Source organism: Magnolia sinica, chromosome 3 (assembly GCF_029962835.1).
Source record: "Magnolia sinica isolate HGM2019 chromosome 3, MsV1, whole genome shotgun sequence".
In the NCBI taxonomy this organism is placed as follows: Eukaryota; Viridiplantae; Streptophyta; class Magnoliopsida; order Magnoliales; family Magnoliaceae; genus Magnolia; species Magnolia sinica.
Genome location: NC_080575.1, coordinates 60,220,287 through 60,234,203, shown reverse-complemented (window position 1 = coordinate 60,234,203; position 13,917 = coordinate 60,220,287). Strand labels below are relative to the sequence as shown.

General features: G+C 37.4%; 1 long non-coding RNA gene across 1 annotated transcript; it reads left to right on the top strand.

Moving 5' to 3' along the window:
- The first annotated feature begins 8,441 nt into the window (after window positions 1-8,441).
- On the top strand, window positions 8,442-12,591 carry LOC131239948 (uncharacterized). Its single transcript, XR_009168520.1, has 3 exons — window positions 8,442-8,669; window positions 12,185-12,361; window positions 12,459-12,591. It is a non-coding gene; the product is annotated as an uncharacterized LOC131239948 (long non-coding RNA).
- The last annotated feature ends 1,326 nt before the right edge of the window (window positions 12,592-13,917 follow it).

Genomic DNA, 13,917 nt, shown 5'->3' with positions numbered 1-13,917 from the left:
ATTGGTGACGAGCCATTTGCAGTGACCTAGAACCAGAATATCGTATGAGATTGTCTAGGACTGACGACCCTAGAATGGATCACCGTTTGGGAATTGATATGAGGAAGGTACCTTAGCTTCCCAATCCTGCTATATGAAAAGGACTAATAACAACTTGGTAATCATCTTCATGCCCCGCATTGTATGTGCCTTGGTGTTGTGGAGCACTACGGGAGGTTGTCATGCGTACCGTAAGATGAAGACGCTGAGGGAGTGCGGGCGAGGGCATGCATCATTTCTACATACATCCTTGCATTAACAAGAGTAATTAAGACATGTTTGATTGTATTGCCTTATCATTATTGCTTGATTGAATTGATAATATGTTAACTTTACTGTATAGTTCCACTGAGTTGATCACTCACTTCCACGTTCTGGGACGGTGTTTCAACACCAACCAGACTCTGTCTTAGATGCAGATGATGATGCGACCCACGAGGCAGAGCAGGAGTATGAGGATGACGAGGAAGCGTTTTCCTTTATGTAGTTCTCAGGCGGATTCATGTGAGCCGTGTCCTGAGCTACGTGGATTCAGGGTTATTTTGTAATGGGTGATTTCATTTTGATACTTATATTTTGAAACAAACACTTGTAATTATGACCTGACAAAGCATACATATCTCAGGGACTTATATAGCTATATATATGTGTTTCTTCAGTCTTCCACTTGCATATTTTACCTATCCGTGGATTATGTTTGCAATTTGGCTTAATCTACTCCATGTTTTATACACTAATACAGACAACATACATTCATCATTTCATATGTTGCATAAGTGATGTTTCTGAAACTCGGGAGCTGAGTTATGCTCAACCCCCGAATTTCAGGGCGTTACAGGGCCTCATTGACCTCTTTTACAAAAGCAATCGAGTCACCTTTAACTAAAAAACAGGCAAAAATCATACCCGAGTTTTGTTTATAACTGTTTTTCCAAAACCATTGATCCACTCACTGCATACATCCATTAGATCTTACGCCTGACAATTGGCTGGATTGTTTGAAAAAATTCAGTCCAGTTGGTCGTCATAAGGTGTCTTACTAAGGAGAATTGTGGGTACCACCATGGTAGCCATGAATCTCACATACTTAAAAGTCCTTCTGTCAGCTTTTCCGTGGGCCCACATCCCCTCCTTCTCTAATTGAGAAAAACAATTGATACTTCAGCGTATGGAATCCATGCGAATGCACATCGGTAGCCGTTCAAATGGTGGTCACGTTGTATTTGTGTCATAACTACAAAATCATAGTGAAGGATGATCTTAGCCGTTCAATAAGTGACCATCAATGAAACGGATCCAATGAGAAAAAAAAATAAAAAATCAATGGTCTTCATTCAACAAAGGTTCATTCATCAGGGAATATGAATTTTCCAATCAAACCTTATTTTTGAGGTTATTCCCAGCTGCAGTAGGTCAGTTTCTTGGATGGTTGAGATTTACTTATCCCAGGCACGTGCTTTCTAGAAACGTACAGGAGCTTTTCCTTTTGAATGCTACTGGCACCGGCGCTTTGATCGGCGTTAACTGGCACTTATGCTGGCGGCCAGCACAACTGTCAGTAAAAGTGCTGACAGCCGGTAAACGCTTTGCCAACACAACCTTTACCGGTTGCTCCCAGCTGAATTTCAAAACACCGGTTGCTCCCGGCTGAATTTCAAAACAATAGGTACCCGAACATAGGACCTCGTTGAAACTCTCGTGATTTCGACACCGAAGCATGGTAAGGACCGGCAATCTTTTCACACTGTGGGGCCACACGTGATGTATATGTATTATTCATGTAGTCCACCTGTTTTACCAACTTGGTATGTTTTAAACCCTGTGGGGCCCACACGATGTATACGTATTATCCATGCAGTCCATTTGTTTTACTAGCTTAATTTAGGTCATACGACAAAAATATAAGTATATCGAATGCTTAAGTTGACCATACCACAGGAAACAGTTGGGATAATGATGTCCACCGTTGAAACCTTCCTAGGTTCCAAAGTGATGTTTATTTGTCATCCAACTTATTAATAAGGTTAGAAAGACATAGATGAGGGGAAAACAAGAATATCATCTTGATACAAAACTTTTGAGACCCTCGAGAAGCTCTAAATGGTAGGCATTCAATTCTCACATTTTTTTATTTTTTTATTTTTATTTTTATTTTTTTTCTGGAAGAAGTTTTAAAGGGTAGGCATTCAATTCTCACATTTTTTTTGAAGAAGTTTTAAAAGGTAGGCATTCAATTCTCACATTCTTTTTTTCTGGTGTGGTCCACTTGAGCTTTCACTATGCTTCAATTTTTGCATCATGTACTAAAATGACATGGAGAAACGAATGAACGGCGTGGATAAGATACATAACGGTGGCCCTACATAGTTTAGTAAATCATACCGAGTTACTCAGTAGGCAGCCGGCTCTCCTAGACGCCTCAACGTTTTCTGGGACCCGGACGTTGGGTGCTGTGGGCTCCAACATAATGAATGTGTTTTTATATCCACGCCATCCATCATCCCCCCTCGCAGCTCAATTAGATCACACCACAGGAAATAGTGTTGATTTAATGGCCACCGTTGAAAACTTCTTGGAGGCCACACAAGTTTTGAATCAGGCTAATACTTGTGTGTTCCCTTTATTGAGGATTGAGTGACATTATTGATACGTTGGATGATAAATAAACATAACGGTGGGCCGTAAAAAGGTTTCAATGGTGTGTGTCACCAACCTAACTGTTTCTTGTGGTGTGATCCATATGAGCTTTGGATGTACTTCACTTTTAGGCTCATAGCTTAAAATGAGCTGGAACAAAAAAAAAAAAAAAACCCCATGGACGGCATGGATTTTAAACATATACATCGCGTTCGGCACCACAGCGCCCAACGCATCAACTCACCCGCTGGGCGGTACTTTTGGCAACAGCACCTAACCCGTGCCCCGTTTTCTCAATGCGCCTATCAGACTTGAGAGCTAGCCCAGCTTTGGATGTCTCCCACGCATGCCATTCCAGCACGTGCAGCATCATGCAGAGGGCGTGTGTGGTATGCGCATCGGCTTATCAAAGTCTGTAAAAAATATCCTGGACTCCGTTGTTAACGGTCACTTTCACTCCGTACATGCCCATTCCTCGTGGAATAATCTTATACATTGTGTGGCCCATCGTTATGTGTACATGACATCCAGTCCATCCATCATTTACGCCCCCTCATTGCATCTTTCCTGCCGAAGAAATCAGGCAAATATAAAACTCAAGTGGGGTACACCATGTGAAATCATGCTTACAATCCATAAAATAAATCACGTGGTCTGGCCCTACAATAGTTTTATGATGGTCTCATCTTTTTGCGTGTCTATTCATTGTAGTTTTTCTTTTTCTCATCTGATTGATGGATTTAAAGGAATATAGAAAATTACTTTGAACACCTCCCATAGGTGAAAATGTTTCAATGGTTGGCTTCCATATCCTAATTGTTCCCAGTAGTGTGACTGTTGTATATTTTGGATTGGCTTGATTTCCACGATGAAGGGTCAAATTGAAGGGGCCCACCTTATGGATGAATTGGATATGATATGTACATTAGGTTAGCTGGCTTACACCATAAGCTTATACTAGTAATGCTGCAAAGAAACCCACCTCCATCTTTAAGTGGGAAAATATTTTGATACTCCGATAGAGTATGATGGATGACACTCAGGCATTTAACATACAATTAACCAAAACTAACGGTCGAAGTTACATGAGCTAGCTTAGATACATTATGAGCAAAATATTTCTAATACCTGATTACTTAAATTATACACTACCAAAAAATCGAGCAATGGTTATGGAGGTTGAAAGCTTTTAGCTACGGATTTAATCCGTAGCAATATTGCTACGGATTTAAGCCGTAGCTATAGCTTAAGTGCTCTGTAGCTAAAGCGTACCTCCCCACCTAAAACATATTAAATATAGATGGTGCTTAAGGGGATCCATGAGGTCCATTAGAATATATGTGTTTGATCTAAGCTGTCCAAAAATTCTGATAATAATTTTAGTACATGGGCCCAAAAATTATGTAGATTAAATGTCTAAGTGGACCACACTATAAGAAATAATATAAATTAAATTTCTACTGTTAATATGTTGTGTGGTCTCCTTACAGATTCGATCTAACTCATTTTTTTATCAACACTTAAAATAATAATTTAAAATTAATGGACGGAGTGGATATATGAAATACATCACAGTGGGCCCCACGGTCCTAAAACCATAAAATGTCTAGGGAGCAGGCTGTCACGCGCCCCTCCAAAACCCCAAACCCCTCCAAAAACAAAAATCCCCGTCCGCCATTTTCTCTCGCTCGCTGACGAACCCATCTCTCCATCTCTCTCTCTCGCACTCAGTCTCTCTCTTTCCCTTGCCCTCTCTCGATCTCCCGATCTCCCTCACCCTCTCTCCCTGTCTCAAGGCCGCATTTCCCTCTCTATTTTCAAAAACCCATTTCGCTGCAAGAAGGAGAAGAAGAAGGAGAAGGAGAAGGAGAAGAAGACGGATCACGTACGGTTAGTTTTTTTCTTTCTCCCTCTTTATCTCTTTCTCAAATCTTTCAATCCTTCAATCCGCATTCTCCTCTCTCTATTTCTGAAATCTAAGGGTCCGTTTGGCTGGTTGGATTGGATGTTATTCGAAGGGATTGGAAGGGATGGGAAGGTTTAATCCCGGTATTGGCCGGGCGTGCCAAACAGACTGGATATATCAATCCAGGGATATAGCAATCCCATGTATCTGAAGACAATCCACTGATAACACCATCAATACCTAGAAATCCAGGCCATCCACCCTAATACCATTCAATCCCTTTCAATCCACCCGGCCAAATGGGCCCTAAAAATGCTTTGTGGGCTCCACCATAATATGTGTATACAGGCCATTCATTTTTTTCAACTCATTTTAGGGCCAAATCTCAGGTGGACCACACCATAGGAAACTGTGGTGATTGAACGCCCACCATTAGGGCCTGTTTGGCCGGGCAGATTGGATGGAATTGGATGGTATTAGAGTGGATTGCACAGATTTCAAGGTAATGATAGCTGCATCAGTGGATTGGTGCAAGATCTATGGGATTGCTATTTTCGATCTGTTTGGGACGCCCAGCCAATCCCGGGATTAAACCTTCCAATCCCTTTTAATCCCTTGAACCAAACATGTCCCAAGCAATTTTGAAGGGATTAGGGTGGATTGGATGGGATTTAAAGGTAATGATGGTGATGTCAGTGGATTGTCTTAAGATCCATGGGATTGCTATATCCCATATTTTGGGTTTGTCAGATTGTGACATCAATTTGAATTTTTATGTTTTTTTTTCAATGTCTTTTATGTTACTGGCACAAGCATTCATATACATTGAAAAATATGATTGAAGTGCTAGACTAGCATGTGCATTTACACCTTTTTTAAATGTTGGTGACTCATCCACCACACGTGTCATAAAACATGTTAATCCACTGCATTGCATTCATCAGGAATCAAGTAGTGGTATGGAGCTACTGAGATGCATTTAACTTTATTGCACACTGCTGCAATGGTTGGTCATAGTGTTTGCAAACATTAACTAACTTTCATTCAGCATATATATATATATATATATATATATATATATATATATATATATATATATATATATATATATATATATATATATATATAATCTTGAAGGGAATTCCAGAAAATTTATTGGTTTGTCAGTTTGCGAGATCAATTTGAATGTCTTTTAATTTGGTGTAATGTCTGTTATGTTACTGGAACAAGCATTCATATACATTTAGAAATATGATTAAAGGGCTAGACTAAGTCACTAAGATGTGCATTTCCACCATTTCTTAAATGGTGGTGGCTCATCCACCACACATGTGCCATAACACATGTTAATTCACCTCACTGCATTTGTCAAGTATCAAGTAGTGGCATGAAGTTACCAAGATGTGCATTTCCACCATTTCTTAAAAAGTTTGCAATCTCCTTAATACATTGTATTTGGTATATAATATCGGTTTGGGTCTAATCATCTTATAGCACTTCCTTCATTTCCAACTTTGAGGAGGATGGTGCATTAGGCTAATTTCTAACTTTAATTTTTGGTAAGGTGCAGGTTGAAAATGGACCCCTTGGTTAATCAAGATTCGACTGTAATGAATAGGGAGTGGATGACACTAAGTTTCCCAGACCCACGTTTTATTTCTAGAATAAGAAGTTTTTCAAAGTTTACGCAAGAAAACCTTCCTGGTAGAGAATCCATTCCTTGTCCATGCACCACTTACAGATGTGCACGTTTTTCAATTTCTTATGATTATATGAAAATACATCTAATGAAAAATGGATTTGACCCAAGCTATACGGTTTAGAACATGCATGGGAAGCATGTATCACCTAAGTGTACTATACGTGAATCAAGTTCGCAACAATACCATAGTGTCCCGAACTTAAATGAGGTTCACAATGTGATCGTTCAAGAACTTGGTGGTAATCACCTAGATGAAGTTGTACAGGATGAGCCGAATGTGACCCCTGCAGTTGAAGGTGTCTTTGGAGAAAATGAAACCAATGATTTTGAAGAAAATCTAAGAGACGCAATGACTGAGCTATACCCTGGGGCCCAAGATTTCACCGTGTTGACTTTCATTGTATAGCTTTTCAAATTAAAGGTGAATCATGGATGGAGTGAAAAAAGCTTTACAAAGCTCCTTCAACTACTAAAGGTGTTACCTTCCGGTAACAAGGCCGCAACTAATACCTACCAAGTGAAGAAGATCATTACAAAGTTGGGTCTTGATTATGTGAAAATTCATACTTGTCCAAATGACTGCATCTTATACTGTAGAGAGAACGAGATGAAAACCATTTGTCCAAATTATAAAACTTCTAGGTACAAGACTGAAATGGATTTTGAAAGAAAACAATCTCAAATACCTAGAAAGGTGTTAAGGTATTTTTCATTAACACCAAGGCTACAAAGAATGTTCAGTATGTCATGGTTGGCGAAAGAAATGTCTTGGCACTCAACCAGAAAATTTCAACATGAAAAGATGGAGCATCTGGTTGATTCTATTGCATGGAAGAATCTTGATGACAAGTATATAGATTTTTCAGCTGAGCCTCGCAATGTTCGATTCGGCTTGGCTACAGGTGGGTTTAACCCATTCGGCGCTTTCAGTATGTCGTATAGTTCATGGCCTGTTATGTGTGTAACATACAACCTTCCACCAAAGCTTTGCATGAAACCTCAGTTTACTATGTTAACTTTGCTCATTGAGGGACCGCGACAACCAGGAAAGGATATTGACATTTATTTACAGTCATTGATTGATGAACTGCAAAAGTTATGGCGAGAAGGGGTCACGACGTTCAATGCATATTATGAAAACAAATTTAACATGTGTGTCGTTCTGCTTTGGACAATCCATGACTTTCCAAAATATGGTAACGTTTCTGATATTAGGACAAAGGGTAAGTATAGTTGTCCTATATGTGGTCCCAACACAAATTCTTTGCGACTCAAATATGGAAAGAAACATGTTTACTCAAAATCTCTCATCACCAACAGTCACTAAATTTACTCAGGCATCGTCGGTATGCAAGTATAAATATTTTACTGTATTGAGCTTACAATTATATTATAAACGCTAACAATATCAATGCCATTTTATGTGTAAATGTAGCTGGATATTATATATATCGGTAAGAGATGTGACTTGATTGGTTTTGGAAAACATGGTGTAGTTGCTCGTGGTGAAGTACACAAAGTTAATCCAAATGCAACTGTCCATTGCGAACCGTTGGAGGATGGAGGTTTTGTTGTTGTCCTGACTGAGGTTATATAACCTCACGCTCCTTTGTGGAAAGAAGATGGGTTCGCATCTACACTTGGAGAGGCCGGTCCTGGATCATTTGTGCAATGAGGGAAAGAGGCTTTGAGAATTCAATAATTTGAACAAATTTGGTACTCTATAAGTGAACATGTGTAGTGTGCATTTTGAACTAATTTTGAACTAATTTGGCACTTATTTTTTTTTTATTAAAAAAATATTAAATGAATTTTGTACTCTATATTTGAACATATTTATAGTCTTGGGCTCCATTTGGTCATCACATTAGTATTTATGAAAACATTTTTTTTAAAAACCAAATGGAGCTTAAGCCCTTTTTTAACTTCGCCAATGCAACTCCTTGCATTGCCGGTCCCAAGCCCAGGTAAAGGAGGAGGGAGAAGGGCTTTAGAATAAGATCTTTAACTATGGAGGAGATCCTGAAAATGCAGTGAGTATTTCTGGTTTTATGGTTTTACTTGTACATTCCTGTATTGATTACTCAAGCATCCGGCACGTCTCTTGTCAAGAATGCACATGTGTAGTTCATCAAACAATACATTATGTGATATCGTGTGCATGATATCTATGTTGTAATTACAGTTATCTATAATAATAATAATTTGTTCATTATAGTGCATTCACAATAGTTATCATTGTGGTTACAATTATTCATTATGTGACAGGTTTTCAGGTGAGATGATCGAGTTTCAAAACAAAACAGTCTGCGGTTTTGAGAAGCGATTCTCAGGATGTATGTGTGTTTCAGGGGCCATCTGCACCTTCGAAGCATACAATAGAAGGTAAGGAAAATTCTGAGTTCCCTTCTTTGAATCATGAAAAGGTATTTGTACTGAATCCCATGCATTAGCAATATTAGGCATGCTTATGAGCAGGACATGCATAATTTCGTAAAAATTGATGGAGCAGACCCGGATGTGCATCGGAGCTATCCGGATATTGAGCGAGGGTCCATGAAAGGTGGGAACCGTTGTTATGACTATGATGAAGCTGTCCATTTCTTATGGATAGCATTGGAGTGGCCTGGCCATTTGGACAGGCCGTGTTTATGTATTTGGTCACCATTAATGGAGCAGACCCGGATATGCGTCGAAGCTATCCGGATGAGCGGGGGTCCCTGGAAGGTGGGAACCGCTGTTATGACCAAGATGAAGTTGTCCATTTCCTATGGATAACATTGAAAGGGCCTGGCCGATTAGAGCAGGCCGTGTTTATATCTGTATTTGCAGGGACCACACCCTTATCCTATAACCTAAACCCTATTCTCAAATCCCAAAACCTATAACTACAACATAAACCTTAACGTAAACCTATAACCTATAACCTAAACCTATAACCTAAACTTAATTCACTAAACTTTAACCTACAACTGAACCTAAACCTATACTTATAACCTAAACCTATTCTCAAATCCCAAAACCTATAACCTAAACCTTAACCTAAACCTATAACCTGAACCTATAACCTAAACCTTAACTTAAACCTATAACCTGAACCTATAACCTAAACTCAATTCCCTAAGCCTTAACCTATAACCTAACCTAAACCTATACTTATAACCTAAACCGATAACCTACAACATTAACCTTAACCTATAACCTAAACCTATACTTATAACGTAAACCTAAACTTCTAACCTTAACCTAAACCTATTCTCAAATCCTAAAACCTATACTTATAACATAAACCTAAGTCTTAACTTATAATCTTAACCTAAACTTATAACCTTAACCTAAACTTATAACCTTAATCTAAACTTATAACCTTAATCTATAACCTTAACCTATAACCTATAACCTAAACCTATACTTATAATCTTAACCTAAACTTCTAACCTTAACCTAAACATATTCTCAAATCCCAAAACCTATAACCTAAACCTAAAACTTAACCTATAATCTATAACCTAAACTCGATTCCCTAAACCTTAACCTATAACCTATAACTAATAACCTAAACACAATTCCCTAAACCTAAACCTAAACCTAAACCTATAACCTAAACCTAAACCTAAACCCAAAATCTAAATGTATTCTTAAATTCCTAAACCTAAACTTACATCTAATCCTAATCTCAACTCCCTAACCAAAACCTAAACCTAAACTTGAAAACCCAAACCTAAACTCGATCCCGAACCCGAACCCGATTTCCTAAACGTAAACCTTAACCTATTCTAAATTCCTATAATCCTAAAGCTTATAACCTAAACTTAAACCTAAACCTTAATCTAAACCTAAACCTAAACCTATGACCTAAAACCTTAACCTATAACCTATAACCTAACCTTAGTCTAAACCTAAAACCTAAACCTTAACCTATAACCTAAAACCTAAACCTAAACCTAAAACCTAAATGTATTCTCAAATCCCTAAACCTAAACCTACACCTAATCCTAATCTCAATTCCCTAACCTAAACCTAAACCTAAACTTGAAAACCCAAACCTAAACCCGATCCCGAACCCAAACCCGATTTTTTAAACCTAAACCTTAACCTATTCTCAATTCCCTAAACCTATAGCTTATAACCTAAACCTAAACCTAAACCTAAACCTTAACCTAAACCTATAACCTTAACCTAAACCAAAACATATGACCTAAAACCTTAACATATAACCTATAACCTAAACTTATAACCTATAACCTAACCTTAACCTAAACCTAAAACCTAAACCTTAACCTATAAACTAAAACCTAAACCTAAACCTAAACCCTAAATGTATTCTCAAATCCCTAAAGCTAAACCTACACCTAATCCTAATCTCAACTCCCTAACCTAAACCTAAACCTAAACCCGATCCCGAACCCAAACTCGATTTCCTAAACCTAAACCTTAACCTATTCTCAATTCCCTAAACCTATAGCTTACCTAAACCTAAACCTAAATCTAAACCTTAATCTAAACCTAAACCCAAAACCTAAATGTATTCTCAAATCTCTAAACCTAAACCTACACCTAATCCTAATCTCAACTCCTTAACCTAAACCTAAACCTAAACTTGAAAACCCGAACCTAAACCCGATCCCGAACCTGAACCCGATTTCCTAAACCTAAACCTTAACCTATTCTCAATTCCCTAAACCTATAGCTTATAACCTAAACCTAAACCTAAACCTAAACCTAAACCTAAACCTATAACCTAAACCTAAACCTAAACCCAAAATCTAAATGTATTCTCAAATCCCTAAACCTAAACTTATACCTAATCCTAATCTCAACTCCCTAACCTAAACCTAAACCTAAACTTGAAAACCCAAACCTAAACCCGATCCCGAACCCGAACCTGATTTCCTAAACCTAAACCTTAACTTATTCTCAATTCCTATAACCCTAAAGCTTATAACCTAAACCTAAACCTTAACCTAAACCTAAACCTTAACCTTAACCTAAACCTAAACCTAAATCTATGACCTAAAACATTAACCTATAACCTATAACCTAAACTTGTAACCTATAACCTAACCTTAGCCTAAACCTAAAACCTAAACCTTAACCTAAAACCTAAAACCTAAACCTAAACCTAAAACCTAGATGTATATTCAAATCCCTAAACCTAAACCTACACCTAATCCTAATCTTAACTCCCTAACCTAAACCTAAACCTAAACTTGAAAACCCAAACCTAAACCCGATCCTGAACCCAAATCCGATTTCCTAAACCTAAACCTGAACCTATTCTCAATTCCATAAACCTATAGCTTATAACCTAAACCTAAACCTAAACCTTAACCTAAACCTATAACCTTAACCTTAACCTATAACCTATAACCTCAACTTATAATCTATAACCTAACCTTAACCTAAACCTAAAACCTAAACCTTAACCTATAATCTATAACCTAAACCTAAACCTAAACCTAAACCCTAAATGTATTCTCAAATCCCTAAACCTAAACCTACACCTAATCCTAATCTCAACTCCCTAATCTAAACTTAAACCTAAACTTAAAAACCCAAACCCAAACCCGATCCTGAACCCGAACCCGATTTCCTAAATCTAAACCTTAACCTATTCTCAATTCCTTAAACCTATAACCTATAACCTAAACCTAAAACCTAAAACCTAAATGTATTCTCAAATCCCTAAACCTAAACCTACACCTAATCATAATCTCAACTCCCTAACCTAAACCTACAAACCATATGGTGAGACCATTCCTTTTGTGTCAATTTCATTCCTCTTTGAGTTTTATTAATTCATTAAGAAAAAAAATAGTTATACATGATTCACTTCTTTTACTTTGTTTTTCTTTCCCCCAATAGTCATTCTGATTTATGAATGCCATGACTATTTGTAGGATGATGGAATATACGAAGTTGTTGCAGGAAGTGACTTTGTCATTACTAGAGTTGCATTTCGAGACAACTCTTCAAAGTACTACATAAATGACCGTGGAAGTAATCTTACAGAGGTCACTAAGAAATTGAAAGGAAAGGGAGTGGACTTGGACAACAATCGGTTTTTGATTCTTCAGGTGGGTGATGGCTGAAAAAGGCTTATTTACTTATGAAAAAAATATCATACCGTCAAAATATATCTTCTCTTTCAATTCTTTATCATTGAAATTTCAGGGTGAAGTCGAGCAAATTTCTCTAATGAAGCCAATGATTTGTATTTTCAGCATTATTGTAATTGTAATTGATTGAATGAAGGATTGTAATTGAATGAATGAATGATTGTAATTGATTATAATGGAATGAATGAATAATTATGCAGGTGAAAATTGAATGAACAAATGATTATATATTTTTTTAAATGTACGAAATAGCTGCGGATATTAACCGTATCCGGTTATCTGACAGTTGTAGCCATTATTAAATTCGGCATATTGCTACGGAATTTTAGCTACAAATAATATCCGTAGCTGTTTGTGGTTTTCAATATAGATATAATTGCTACGGATTATATCTGTAGCTATTGGGATCAATAGCTACGGATTAAATTCGTAGCCATAGGTTCAAGACCTATTGTTACGGAACCTACGACTACGGTCGTGCTATGGACTAAAACCGTAGCCATAGGTCGATGGCTACGGCTTTTATCCGTAGCCTTTTTCCATTTTTTGGTAGTGATAGATTTCTAGGCATTATTAAACACTTAAAGTGAAAAATATCTAATGGTCTTATTTCAAACAACAAGTGTCCACCAATCAGAGAATATGATTGTCCAACCAATCTAATTTCTAGCTTATACTTTATAAATATTGGTTACAACAATTTAGTCGGTTTAATTTTGAGTTAATATAAAACATTTATATTTTTTTTCACATGCCTGTGCATCAAGCGTTATAACCAATGTGAGTATCAAATAAATCCCCATCTCAAAGAGCATTTTACCGAGAATATTCTACAGTCTTCTAACCGGTCCTAATCCTTATAATAACGATCCTGCCAATGACTGATGATAATAACGACCCTGCCAATGATGCTGACTTGCTGATGCATTTCTCTGGAAAAAAAAATAAATTGATATAGGGGCAGAGCGTGATCGATGACACGCATGCACTTGTAAATTACCTAAAATTTGCAGACTTAGAATACAAATAATTCAAATTGAACGGTCCAAAATATAAGTTTTTTGTTTAGATGTATCATAAACTAAAAATTAAACTTCTTCTTCGATGATATAAAACTCATATTATTTTCCATGTTTTGGATGGTAAAAAATGAAAATATCCAACGGTCCTATTACAACAAACATGTATCCAAAAATCAGACTTTAAAATCGTTCGGCAAATCTAATTATGGGGCCCTGAATTATAACCAGTGATTTTCTCAATTTAGACGATTTAATATTTGTCGACGTTTGTCATGTGTTACATTTCTGAGTGCCTGTGCATCAAGTGTTTTATGGTGCGGCATCAAATAACCCTCCGTTTGTTTCTGCAGGAAGCGTTACCAGGAACTCTTTGCAACGGCAAGCTAGATGGAGCCCACCGTGATGTTTTCGAGATATCTACTCCGTCCATCCTTTTTTTCAGATTATGTTAGGTCACGGGCTCAAAAATGATGCAGATCCAAGACACAGGTG